At 37.2% G+C, this 12,387-nt stretch overlaps 1 protein-coding gene across 7 annotated transcripts in view; it reads left to right on the forward strand.

Moving 5' to 3' along the window:
* The window catches only part of TENM4 (teneurin transmembrane protein 4), a 3,057,282-nt gene that overhangs the window by 1,937,132 nt on the left and 1,107,763 nt on the right, over positions 1-12,387 (forward strand). For all 7 annotated transcript variants that reach the window (XM_032296006.1, XM_032296008.1, XM_032296015.1 and 4 more), the window contains one exon: positions 9,260-9,321. The gene's annotated coding sequence lies outside the window, so the exon portion shown is untranslated. The remainder of the gene's footprint in view (positions 1-9,259; positions 9,322-12,387) is intronic.

Here is a 12,387-nt window from a genome sequence, read left to right on the forward strand (position 1 = left end):
AAATGCAAAGCCAGTGTTTAATCTTCGATCATATACCTAACATTTACTTGTGTTTTTTTCTTCAAATTATATCTCTAAGGCTCTTTCTCCTGCTCTCTGATTAGAAAGACCCTTCGAGCTAACTTTCAAATTCCGAGAGCACTGAATTTTGATTATCTTTCATTTTTTCTTTTGACTGGCATCAAGAACACGCTCTTCACCTGATGACTACTATGTAGCAGCATTTCCCCTAAAAGCCCCGCACCCTCTGTGGGGCCGTTACGCCTGGTTTCTTGAGGTGGCACAGCTTCCCTTTTTGGCACACCTCCCCACCCCCAGCATATTAGTTAGGCCACTTGATTTTAAGTTGCCAGAACCAGCCTGAGGTAAGTTAAGCAAAAAATGTGGGACTTAAAAGAGAGAGAAAAAAATTATCTCATGGAAAACAAGGTCAGAAATGCAGATGAGGCTGAGAAAACTATCTGAACTCTGTCCATTCTCCAGCTCTTATCCCTGCCTCCCTCTGCGTGGCCACTTTATTGTCCTCCCTCTGAGAGCTGGCTTTCTTTAGTCTCTGATCCACATGGAAAAAAAGCATGATTATTTCCAGCTCCCAAATGTATATATGACAATCTAGCCATCTAAAAATAAACAAATAACTAAATATTAATTTCATTGTTCTAACTTCCAAATTTATGGGGAAAGAACTCTAAATGGACATGATGGCAAGCAGCTGTAGCCAGGGAGAAAGTATTCTTGCTGAAAGTGACTGCCATGGATCTCTACTATGGAAGCAGGGGCCAGGAGAGCATTGTAAACTGACTAGACTCTGAAATAGGTCCATTACTTTCTTCTAATTCAGTTATCCATCTTCTGAGAAGTCTCCTGATAATGGGAAGGGTGACGAATTCAGAATCAGAGACTTGAAGACCAAAGTGACAATTTGCAGCAGCTGCTATAGGGACTTGGCACCGTGAGAATGTTGTAGAATGAAAGCCGTGCCACGTCCTTCTGTCCATAGCTGTGTTCTTATGTCCAACATGGTAGTTGGCACCCAGTGAAAATAAAAGAACTGCTTGTTAAATGATATGTGAACTTCAAGGGAAAAGTAGTGTTCATCATACCTCCTAACTGGTGGGAAAGAAGAGTAGGAATGAAGAAAAAGGTGAGAAAGAAGTATTTCCCATGTTAACATATTAGAGATGGCACTGGGTTGATACTCTTTGCCAAAGTGACATATAGCACCTGTCCTACTCCAAGAGAGCACTGGATAAGCATTTTGTGTCTGATATTTTGAAAGTGGCATCAGCGATTGGAGGAGTCTTTTTGTGGCTGCTGAGGCAAATCCTGTACAGAATACAAGAAGCTGTGTGTATTAAACAATGTAGGAAAAGCCTGTCTCATATGGGAAGGCTGGGAAACTGAACAGTTCCATGAGCTATAAGTAAAGACTATCTTCGATATAGAAATCTTCATGTTCTAAAAATTCACACCCATCACATTATTTCCTATAGCAATCTAGATCACTGAGATGGAAACATTTTCAATATATATACATACATTTGAGTGGATAATTTGTTGCTTTCTTAGAGGTCCTTGAATTGTTTTACTTTTTATTAAGCACAGTGTCTATTTGTAAAGTATACACTGTACTCACCTGGAAGGTATGTGCGTTGTTAAACAGATGTAGATAAGTAGCTCTGCCGAGGGTGGTGGTAGAAAGGGGAAGAAGTAAACACATCCTTTAGTTAGGAGGCAGGCAGGTGAGTTCTTTTGTTAAGTTATTTGTTCTTAGTCAAGTGACATTCCTACAAATGAGAGACTGGAGTCAGTGATCTCTAAAATATGCTTATGCTCTATTATATTACAATTTTTTAACCAAAAAGTTGAGAACTTTTACTCCTAAACTGTTTAGGAGAAACAGATTTCTGGGAAGCAAATCTAAGAAGTAGTTCTAATTATGAAAATGATTTGTGGAGAAAAAAGTCTCACTGTGTCATTGTTTATAAACAATTGTTTATAAACAAAAGAATTAAGGAAATAACCAAAACGTCCAACATTATGCCAAAGGTCACAGAATTCAATGTCTTTTCCAGAGAGAATATGGTAAGGTCATATAAAATAATGATTTTGGAAACTACGTAAAAACCTGGAACTTATACAGTACCATGCTCACTCCACATTCCCTTACACTTACGTGTGAACTAAGGCTGAAAGAAACATATCTAAACGTTAATACTAATTGCTTCAGGACTAACAGACCTGTTTCCTTTCTTTATTCTATTTTCTATATTTCTGGTCTAGTAATATTATTTAGCATAACTGAAAACAAAACATTAGATAACTAATGCCAGCAAAGCTTCAACCAGAAGGAAGAATAAAGAGCTAGTGCCCAATAACAAGCACTTTATTTGCATTTAAAGATAAAGGATTTAAGTTTGTGTGGCAAAGAGAACAAGATTACATGCAATCACAGGTTAGAGCTGTACCATGTGGTCAGATGGAGGAGGAGACATTAAGGAGTATGAGCAATGGGACGACAATTAACCCTGATTTAACATTGATCTCATCTGCTTCCATAGAAGCACCGTATCTAAAATAGGAAGATCATAATGCCACTCTGCCTTGAAACAAACCACACTTGAAACATGAATCAACTGGAGCTTATTCAAAGAAGGCATAAAAAATGGTCTTGGAACCAGAAGTAATAAACTGGAGGAACTTGGAGATATTCAGTGAAAGAGGAGAAAACTCAGGGATTTAAATTGCTGCAGAGGGAGAAGGCAGCATGGCTTACTAGATGCAGCCAGGTGAAACAGCTGCCACTGAGGGACCAAGATGCTGCTGCACTCCTAACAGATCTTCAGAGGGAAGGCACCGAGAGTGGTTAGAGGGGGGACACAGAAGCTGGGCTAAGAGGGAGGAAGCTGAGAACCTACAGGAGGCTGCCATGCTCCAAGGACCCATTCCTGGCCCCCAACAACTCCCAGGGAATGGCTGAGTTGAACTGGCTAAGAGCAGCCTGCTCTCACCACCTGCCTCTGGAATCCCAGCAGGAGAAGAGATTGTGTCACTCTGCCTTGAAACAAACCACACTTGAAACATGAATCAACTGGAGTTTACTCAAAGAAGGCATACAAGATGGTCTGGGGACCAGAAATAATAAACCGAAGAAACTGGAGATAGTCAGCTGAAAGTGGCAACTTCAGCTTCAGTGACACCATGGCCACTCAAGTTGGTGCAGAGAGCTGCTTAGAGAAGTGGTGGGGGCAGCACATAGCTGACGTGGAGCCCAGAGGGCTTGGTGGAAGAGCATCTGTAGCACAGCACCGCCAGGAAGGTCCATCCCCCTAGCCTCAACTTGCTCCCATAGGAAACATTAGCCCTAGGAACACTGATGGACCTGAACTCTGCAGGGTGGTCTTGCCCATCAGAAGGGGCCAGTCCGACTTGAGTACCCTTTGGTCCACCGTCATCTTCCAGGGGGCCAGCCTTGCCGCACCTGCTTGGAGGACAGCTTTGGGTCTCCTAGGGGTTACATCATAACTCCCACATGGGAAGACCATACCTGACAGGCAGAAAGATCCAGCAGGGCAGCCCCCACAGTCAAACACTAGCCCACCTGTTCCCACCCACACTGCAGCATCCCCCGGGCCCACAGCAACCATCCTCATCACCTTCCCATCATGAGTGTGTGTGGACAGGCTTTACCTTTCTCACCCAGCCAATGAGCATGTGTGCATGCACCCTGCCCTGCCACTGCTATTGTGGGAATGCACTTTGCCCCCACTCCCCACTAGACTCCCACTGCAGTCAGAGCCTTGGTTTGCAATTAGCCAGCCAGCCACAGCCATGTTAGCACTCTCTCCTTGTGTCAACACTGCCAAGGGAGTGAAGCAAGGTACAGAAAACAGCGGGTCCTCCCCGACCCTGAGCGACCATCCCAGCCTGAGGCACAAAGAGAGCACACCCAGACCTCTGCCCAATAGTGCACCACCCCTGTGCTAACACCACCACCAGCACGACCTCGTGCACAGTTGCCAGCAAGGTTGTTTACGCTATTGGTGGACATATAAATTAGTTCAACCTTTGTGAAAAACGGTGTGGCTATTCCTTAAAAGCCTAAAAACAGAATGACCATGGGACCCCGCAATCCCATTACTGGGTATATATCCAAAGGAATATGAATCATTCTATTATAAAGACACATGCACATGTATGTTCATTGCAGCACTATTCACAATAGCCAAGACATGAAATTAACCTGTTTATCCATGGTGGACTGTGTAAGTATTTCATGATGGACCATGAAATATGTTTCATGCCAGTACTATGCTGTTTTGGTTATTATAGCTTTGTAGCGTAATTTGAAGTCAGGTAATGTGGTTCCTCCAGTTTTGTTCTTTTTGCTTAGGATAGCTTTGGCTATTCTGACTCTTTTGTAGTTCTGTGGAAATTTTTGGATTGTTTTTTCTACTCCAGTGAAGAATGAAGAATGTAACTGGTATTTTGATACGAATTGTACTGACTCTGTAGATTGCTTTGGGTGGAATGGATATTTTTAATAATATTATTCCAATCTATGAACATGGAATATCTTTCCTTTTTTGTGTCCTCTTCATTTCTTACATCAATTCTTTATAGTTTTCATTGTAGAAATATTTCAATTATTTGGTTAAGCCCATTCCTAGATATTTTATTTAATTTGTAAATCAGATAACTCTCTTGATTTCTTTTTCAGTTTGTTCACTGTGGGTATATAGAAATGATACTGATTTTTGTATGTTGATTTTGTGTTCTGTATTATTACTAAATTTATTTATCATTTCTGATGGCTTTTGTGAAGTCCTTAGATTTTTCCAAATATCAGATCATATCACCTACAAACAAAGATAATTTGAGTTCTTCCTTTCCAATGTCAATATCCTTTATTTATTTATTGTTGTCTGATTTCTCTAGCTAGGATTTCTAGTACTATATTGAATAACAGTGGTAAAAGTGGACATTATTGTCATGTTCCAGATCTTAAAGGAAAGGCTTTCAGTTTTTCCCCATTTAATATAGCTGGCTGTGGGTCTGTCATATATGGCTCTTATTGTGTTTAGATATGTTCTTTCTATACTCATTTTATTTTTAGGATTTTTATCATGAAGGGATGTTGAATTTTATCCAATGCCTTTTCACCATTAATTGAAGTGTCCATATGGTTTCTGTTCTTCATTCTATTGATATGACGTAAGACACTGATTGACCCATCACATTGATTGATTTGCATATGTTGAACCATACTTGCATATCTGTATCCCTGGGATAAATCCCACTTGATATAATGAATGATTTTTATTAGGTCAGTGCAAAAGTAATTGCAGCTTTGCCATTCAAATGGCAATTACTTTCACATTGACCTAATGAAAATGTTGTTGAATTCCGTTTGCTAATATTTTGTTGAGGATTTTTGTATTACTGTTACTCAGTGATATTGGCCTGTAGTTTTGTTCCTTTGTTTTTTGATGTGTCTTTGTCTGGTTTTGTTACTAGAGTAATGAAATCAGAGAATATTTCTGCTCAGATATTTATTATTTCTTTTCTGCTACTAATTTTGGGTTTGGTTTGCTCTTGCTTCCCTAGCTCTTCAAGATATGTCATTAGGTTGTTTATTTGAAGTTTTTCTACTGTTTGGATGTAGGTGCTTATAGCTATAAACTTTCCTGTCAATACTGCTTTCACTATATCCCACAGTTTTTGGTATATTCTATTTTCATTATCATTTGTTTGAAGCTGTTTTTAAAATTGCCTTCTTAATTTTTTCAATGACCAACTATCATTCAGGAGCATATTGTTTAATTTCCATGTGTTTGTATGTTTCCAAAATTCCTCTTGTTACTGATTTCTAGTTATATTTCATTGTGGCCAGAGAAGGTACTTGATATACTTTCAATTATTTTGAACTTTTAATGCTAGTTTTGTAACCTAACATATAGTCTATCCTTGAGAATGATCCATGTGCTGAGGAGAACAATGTGTATTCTAAAGTTATCAGATGAAATGCTCTGTGAATATATCTATTACTTCCATTTAGGGTATAGTGAAGATTAAGTCTGATGTTTGTTGATTTTCTGTCTGGATGATTTATCCACTTCAAAAGGTTGGGTATTGATGTCTCTAGCTATTACTGTATTGAGGTCTGTCTCTCTCTTTGGCTCTAATAACATTTGCTTTATATATCTTGGTTCACAAGTGTTGGGTACATATATATTTACAGTTGTTATATCCTCTTGCTGATTTGACCCTTTTCACCTTCTCTTGTTTTTGTCTTGAAATCTATTTTGTCTAATATAAACAGAGTTGCTGGCCAGGTGCAGTGGCTCATGCCTGTAATCCCAGCACTTTGGGAGGCTGAGGCACGTGGATCAACTCAGGTCAGGAGTTCAAGTCCCGCCTGGGCAACATGATGAAATGCCATTTCTACTGAAAACACAAAAATTAGGTGGGCATGGTAGGATGTGCCTATAATCACAGTGACTCATGAGGCTGAGGCAGGAGAATCATTGGAACCCAGGAGGCAGAGGTTGCAGTGAGCTGAGATCCCACCTCTGCACTCCAGCCTGGGCAGCAGGGCAAGACTCTGTCTCAAAACAACAACAACAAAAAATATAGCTTCTGCTGTTTTTTCCTGGTGTCTATTTGCATGGAATATCTTTTTCTTTTTCCATCCCTTTATTTTCAGTCTCTGTCTTTATAGGTGAAGTGTACTTCCCGTAAGCAACAGATCACTGGGCTTGTTTTTCTATCTCTTCACCACTCTGTGCCTTTTGTTGTTTTTGGACTCTGCCTTTTGATTAGAGAGTTTAGTCTATTTATATTCAATGTTATTATTGATAAGTAAAGACTTTGTCTTGCCATTTTGTTATTTATTTTTAGTTGTTTTGTGGTCTTCTCTTTCTTCTTTCTTTCATTCCTGTCTGCCTTTTAGTGAAGGCAATTTTCTCTGATGATGTGATTTAGTTTCTTGCTTTTTGTATTTGACATATTTATGGTATGGTTTTGATTTGAGGTTACCATAAGGCTTTTAAATACTATCTTATAACCTATTATTTTAAACTGTGACAACTTAACACTGATCACATAAACAAACAAGCAAAGAGAAAATTAATAAAAACTCTTTGTCTCCCTGATTTTTAGCTTTTTGTTGTTTCTATTTATATTTTATTATACTGTGTTTATCTTGAAAAGTTGTAGTTATTTTTTATTGGTTTCTCTTTTAGTCTTTCTCCTCCAGATCTGACTAGTTTACATGCCAAAATTGAAGTGTTATAATAGTATATTAGTTCATTTTAATGCTGCTAATAAAGACATACCCAAGACTGGGAAGAAAAAGAGGTTTAATTGGACTTGGAGTTCCACATGTCTGGGGAGGCCTCAGAATCATGGCGGGAGGTAAGAGGCACTTTTGACATGGTGGCAGCAAGAAAAAATGAGCTAGATGCAAAAGTGGAAACTCCTGATAAAACCATCAGATCTCATGAGACTTATTCACTACCATGAGAACTATATGGGGGAAACCTCCCTATAATTCAAATGACCTCTTACTGGGTCCATCCCACAACACATGGAAATTATGGGAGTACAATCCAAGATGATATTTGCTGGGGACACAAAGCCAAACCATATCAACTGTTCTCTATGTTTCTGTGTACTTACTATTACCAGTGGTTTTTGTACCTTCGGATGATTTCTTGTTATTCATCAACATTCTTTTCTTTCAAATTGAAGAACTCTCTTTAGTGTTTCTTGTAGAACAGTTCTGGCATTAATAAAATTCCTCAGCTTTTGTTTGCCTGGGAAAGTCTTTATTTCTCCTTCATGTTTAAAGGATAACTTTTCTGCATATACTTTTCTAGAATAAAAGTTCTCTTTTTTCTTCAGCACTTTAAATATGGCACATTAGTCTCTCCTGGTCTGTAAGGTGTCCGCTGAAAAGTCTGCTGCCAGACATATTAGAGCTCTATTGTATATTATTTGTTTCTTTTCTCTTGTGTCTTTTAGTTTTCTTTTTTGATCATTGACCTTTTGAAGTTTGACTGTTAATTAGTTTGGGATAGTCTTCTTTGGGTTAAATCTACTTGGTGTTCTATAACCTTCTTGCACTTATATACGGGTCTTGTCCAGCAAACTAACTTTTGGTCATTAGACACCAGAAACTCAAGCTAGAAGACTGAAGAATAAGTGATCTTGAGAATGGAATGGGTTTAGAGAATTAAGACAAGTAATTTACATCATAGGAAGACAGACTCTGGGCAAAAGAATGCAGAGCAAATATTTGTAATGAATTTAGCTAGGTCCCTAACATAAAAATGCTTGATCATGACTAAATTATTGACTTGTTCTGTCATACGCTGATTCACTCAATCCATATAGTTATACATCAGACATTTACTGAATGCCTACTATATGTCAGAAACTCTACTAGGTACTGAAAATTAAAACAATAAATAAAATGTTATAAAAATATCAAACAACATGACAAGATTTTGTAAACTGTCACAACCTAAACTTCTAAATGTTAGGTAAAATTAGAAATTAGATGCTGCAAGAGTCTGGTGGGTATGCACCTGAGTGAGCCTTTGGTTGCCAAAGGAGCTTTCTAGAGGAGATGATAACTTCCTGAATCCTGAGCATTAACAAAGTCAGGCAGACAAGAGATTTTTGTGAGAACAGGGGAGGCATGTTTTTCTAGGCAGAGGGATCCTCATATTCAAAGGCCTATGGGCGATGGCAAATGTGTGAATTTCTAGAGATGCAAATGAATTATCATGTCTGAATGGAGACAGCAAGTTGAGAAGGAAAGGAAGCTGGGATCAGGTCCTGAAGAGCATTATAAATTCTGTTAAGATGTCTTGCCTTGACCCTCAAGTTGGGAAACCTTTTCAAGCAAAGAAGTAATTTGATGAGATGTGCTTTTTAGAAAGAACAGAAAAAAAAAAAAAAGGCATTTAATATTCCAATAGAGGGTTCTCATTAAACTTTTGTTAGTTACATTTTGCTGATGGCTAGCATTGGCCTCAACTCACCAGAAAGGATACCTGTATAATATATGTATGAAGCTGTAGCTACAGAAGTAAAAGCAAGGCAGTTTTAACACACACTCTTTCTCTCTGTACCCTATACCCAAGCCTGCCTTGGGTATGATTCTATCAGAATGTGTCCAAACTATACTCCTTGCACACAAATGTTTTCATTTCCACAAAAGTGATAACTATTTTCTTCCTTCCTTTTATAGATCAATGTTCAGTGGAGCTTGGATTTGTCATGGGTCCCTGGTGACAAGCATTGGTTATATTGGTGAGTTACATGGTTTTTCACTTCTCATTTGACACCTTTTGTCATGACCCTTCAGTTAATTTTTTTATTCTTGGATCATTTTTATTCATGATTCTCAAATCTATCCCAAAGTCTTCAGTGTTCTCCCCACACCTGTACCTGGTATATTACTCTAAATATTTAGTTATAAGATATACTTTTAGAGGTATATGTCCCTTGGGCCACATTGCATTATGAAAATTTGGTTGTGTATAAACCAAATGTTCGTGAAGCATACGTAAAATTTAAATCCCCTAGAAAACTTTTATGTTTGAAGGAATCCTGTTACAAAGTGACAAAAATATCTGAAAAAAATCACGTCTTCATCTTGTTCAAAAACTGATCATTTATTCACATTGCAACTATACCTGATGTTCAATAATGAAATTTTGCTACTGGAACTCTTTTGGTTTGATATGTTATTTGAAATGTTGATGATGAGATGAAAAGCTTGCCCCACATTGGAAAATAAATCAAAGGGCAGACATTAAAATAAGATACTTCAAAACTTTCTGAAAAGATTTCTGACCTTCACATAAGCTGCATTCTAATGGAAGAATGGAATATATTTCCAGACGTGTTATCTATTCTAGTCTCTTCTTCAGAGCATGTTTTGTTGGTTTTTAATGGGATATTGTTCTTTCTGGTGTAAGGGAAAGGTTGATTTGGAGTTTTGTTTATTGGTAGGCATAATACCTAGAGGTGTGTGATAAGAAGCTTGTCTTTTGTTTCTATAAAGAAAAGAGTTGACTCTGGAGACTGAGTTGTTTCTTGCTTTTAACACAACATATTTCTGGATGCATAAATGCAGATTGGAAATAATAAATGTACTCAGAAGGCACAGTTAACATAACACATTTTTTTTCATAGCCACACATTTTGCCTGGACTACTAGCAATAATTTGGGGAAAACAGAAACAAGCCTGAAAAATATAATTTACTCTACAATAATTGGTTTCTTATTTATAGTTAGCAGCTTTGTCAATGTTTTACTACCTCTTTATACACTCTTGGAAGGACAATTTTTGGATTTTTCTGAGGCAGCCATGATTTTCTGTCCTATTGTTCCCACTGTTACATTTGGAGTAACAAAACTTGTGATTTTTGGTTGAGAACATAAAGTCTATATATGTACTCCAGCAACCTCTCCACATATTGCTCCATCCCTTCCCACATTCCCATGAGCACATATCACAAATTCTTTACTATTTTTATTTTTGGTTCTAAGCCAATTCCATTTCTATTTCTCCCATCCAAGTAGAACGTAATCACTTTTGGATTGTCGGCACATTGTTGAAAACTTTGGTATCTCAAATCCTCTTCATTTTTTAACAGCATAAAAAACAAAATCAGAATTTCAATTACCTTTGAGAAACATATTGTGCACATCTTAAAATCCCAAAATGCCACCTGAAATAAGTTGCAAGGAATATTTCAGTTGTGTTCCTCAGCACACCTGCAGGAAACTATTTACACCCTTACCATACTGTTGAATCTGGTTCAATTGCAAACATTAATATAGAACAGAGCAGCAAATAAATGGCCAATACGGTTATGTAACAGGGAAATAATATTTCATTTCCTCATTTGAAATCAGTTTTTACTTTTTGGTAAGTGAGATAGAATGATTTGTCTGTAACCTGAACAAAAATATTTCTGCAAATACTGTATTAAAAATAGAAAGAAAATAGTGTTCTCAACACACAAGTGATTACCCTTTTAGCTGATATGTTTCGCTCTTTTTTCCTCAGCTTTTGAGTGGTCTAGTAAATTTTAGCTTTCCAAAGTGAGATACTTAAAATCTAAAAGAAGTAATCTAAGGAGCACAGTCAATGAATGTTTCATTTTACATTGAGGCTAAAGTATCTCATTCTGGATTTAAAAAAATACATTTTCTCATCTGGTATTCACCTTTAATGTTAAATATTCTAATAGCCACTTCATAATTCATATCTGGTTAATTTTTTATATTTCTGTATTGATATGACATGAATGCTATCAAAATTAAATAATTTTATATTATCCTTTAGTGATATCACTATCACATTCTATGTTTTTCTTAATTCAAGAATTGAACTACTAGTATCTGTATTAAAATGTATAATAATATCAGGAACACAAATCTTTCCCCTTAGGGCTAAACCTGATTCTTTGTCAGTTTAACCAATTTAAATCAGAAATCTGATTTTCTGATTTACTTCTGGAAATTATAGTATTTTAGTTATTGCCTTTGTCCATCAGCGTGGGTAAATTGGGTTATTCCTTTGATGGTGGAGCCTCTAAAGATGAGGATTAAGGCAGTTGTTGGGCTGACAAGTATTCTACTTCCTTAACTTTAAGACAGAGTCCATTATGAAACAGACTATTAATTCAATAATGGACGGGCAGTCATTGGCAGATAAGAGGGTGAAATGTGAAAATTAAAACCCTGCTCTCCAACATGAGTTTACCCGTATACACGCCATTTATTTTAAGAGTCATAATCAAAATTTGCATGTAACCCTTCTTAACATTTAGAATTCTTCAGAATCCCTTTTAGCAGTCTACAGTTATGCACTGCATCAAGGGGTGAGCCTAATTTTCATCTCCTGTCCTCTTCAACACCTTTTCAGCTGACAGTGCAATTTCAAGGCAATTGAAGAAGACCACAGTTTGATCTAGATTAGCTATATGGCAAACTCATGGTTTTTTTGTTATTCCTTTAATTAAACTATTTATCTCTAGCAGTTAACAAATTTCTGTTGAAAGTCACCGTAACCTTCTACTAGTTATCATACATGCCTAAGTTGTAGTTCTTGAAACATCGCCTGTCCATGTCTACCTTTACTAGACTTGAAAACTCTGTAAACCACTTGAAGGTACTTGGTGGTTTCTAATGCCTTTAATTGCACTGCTTGGAATCTGCAGGTGTCCCCTGAAGGCATTAACTTTTTACTGTTGTGTGACATCACAGTACAGTCTTGCTGAGGACATTTTGAGCAATTATTATAAATCTAGATTCAATGTAAAATGTAACCACATATGGTGCTACCAATGTAAATATATCAA

This window comes from Sapajus apella, unplaced genomic scaffold (genome assembly GCF_009761245.1).
Source record: "Sapajus apella isolate SASKATOON/1434 unplaced genomic scaffold, GSC_monkey_1.0 scaffold34, whole genome shotgun sequence".
Classification (NCBI taxonomy): Eukaryota; Metazoa; Chordata; class Mammalia; order Primates; family Cebidae; genus Sapajus; species Sapajus apella.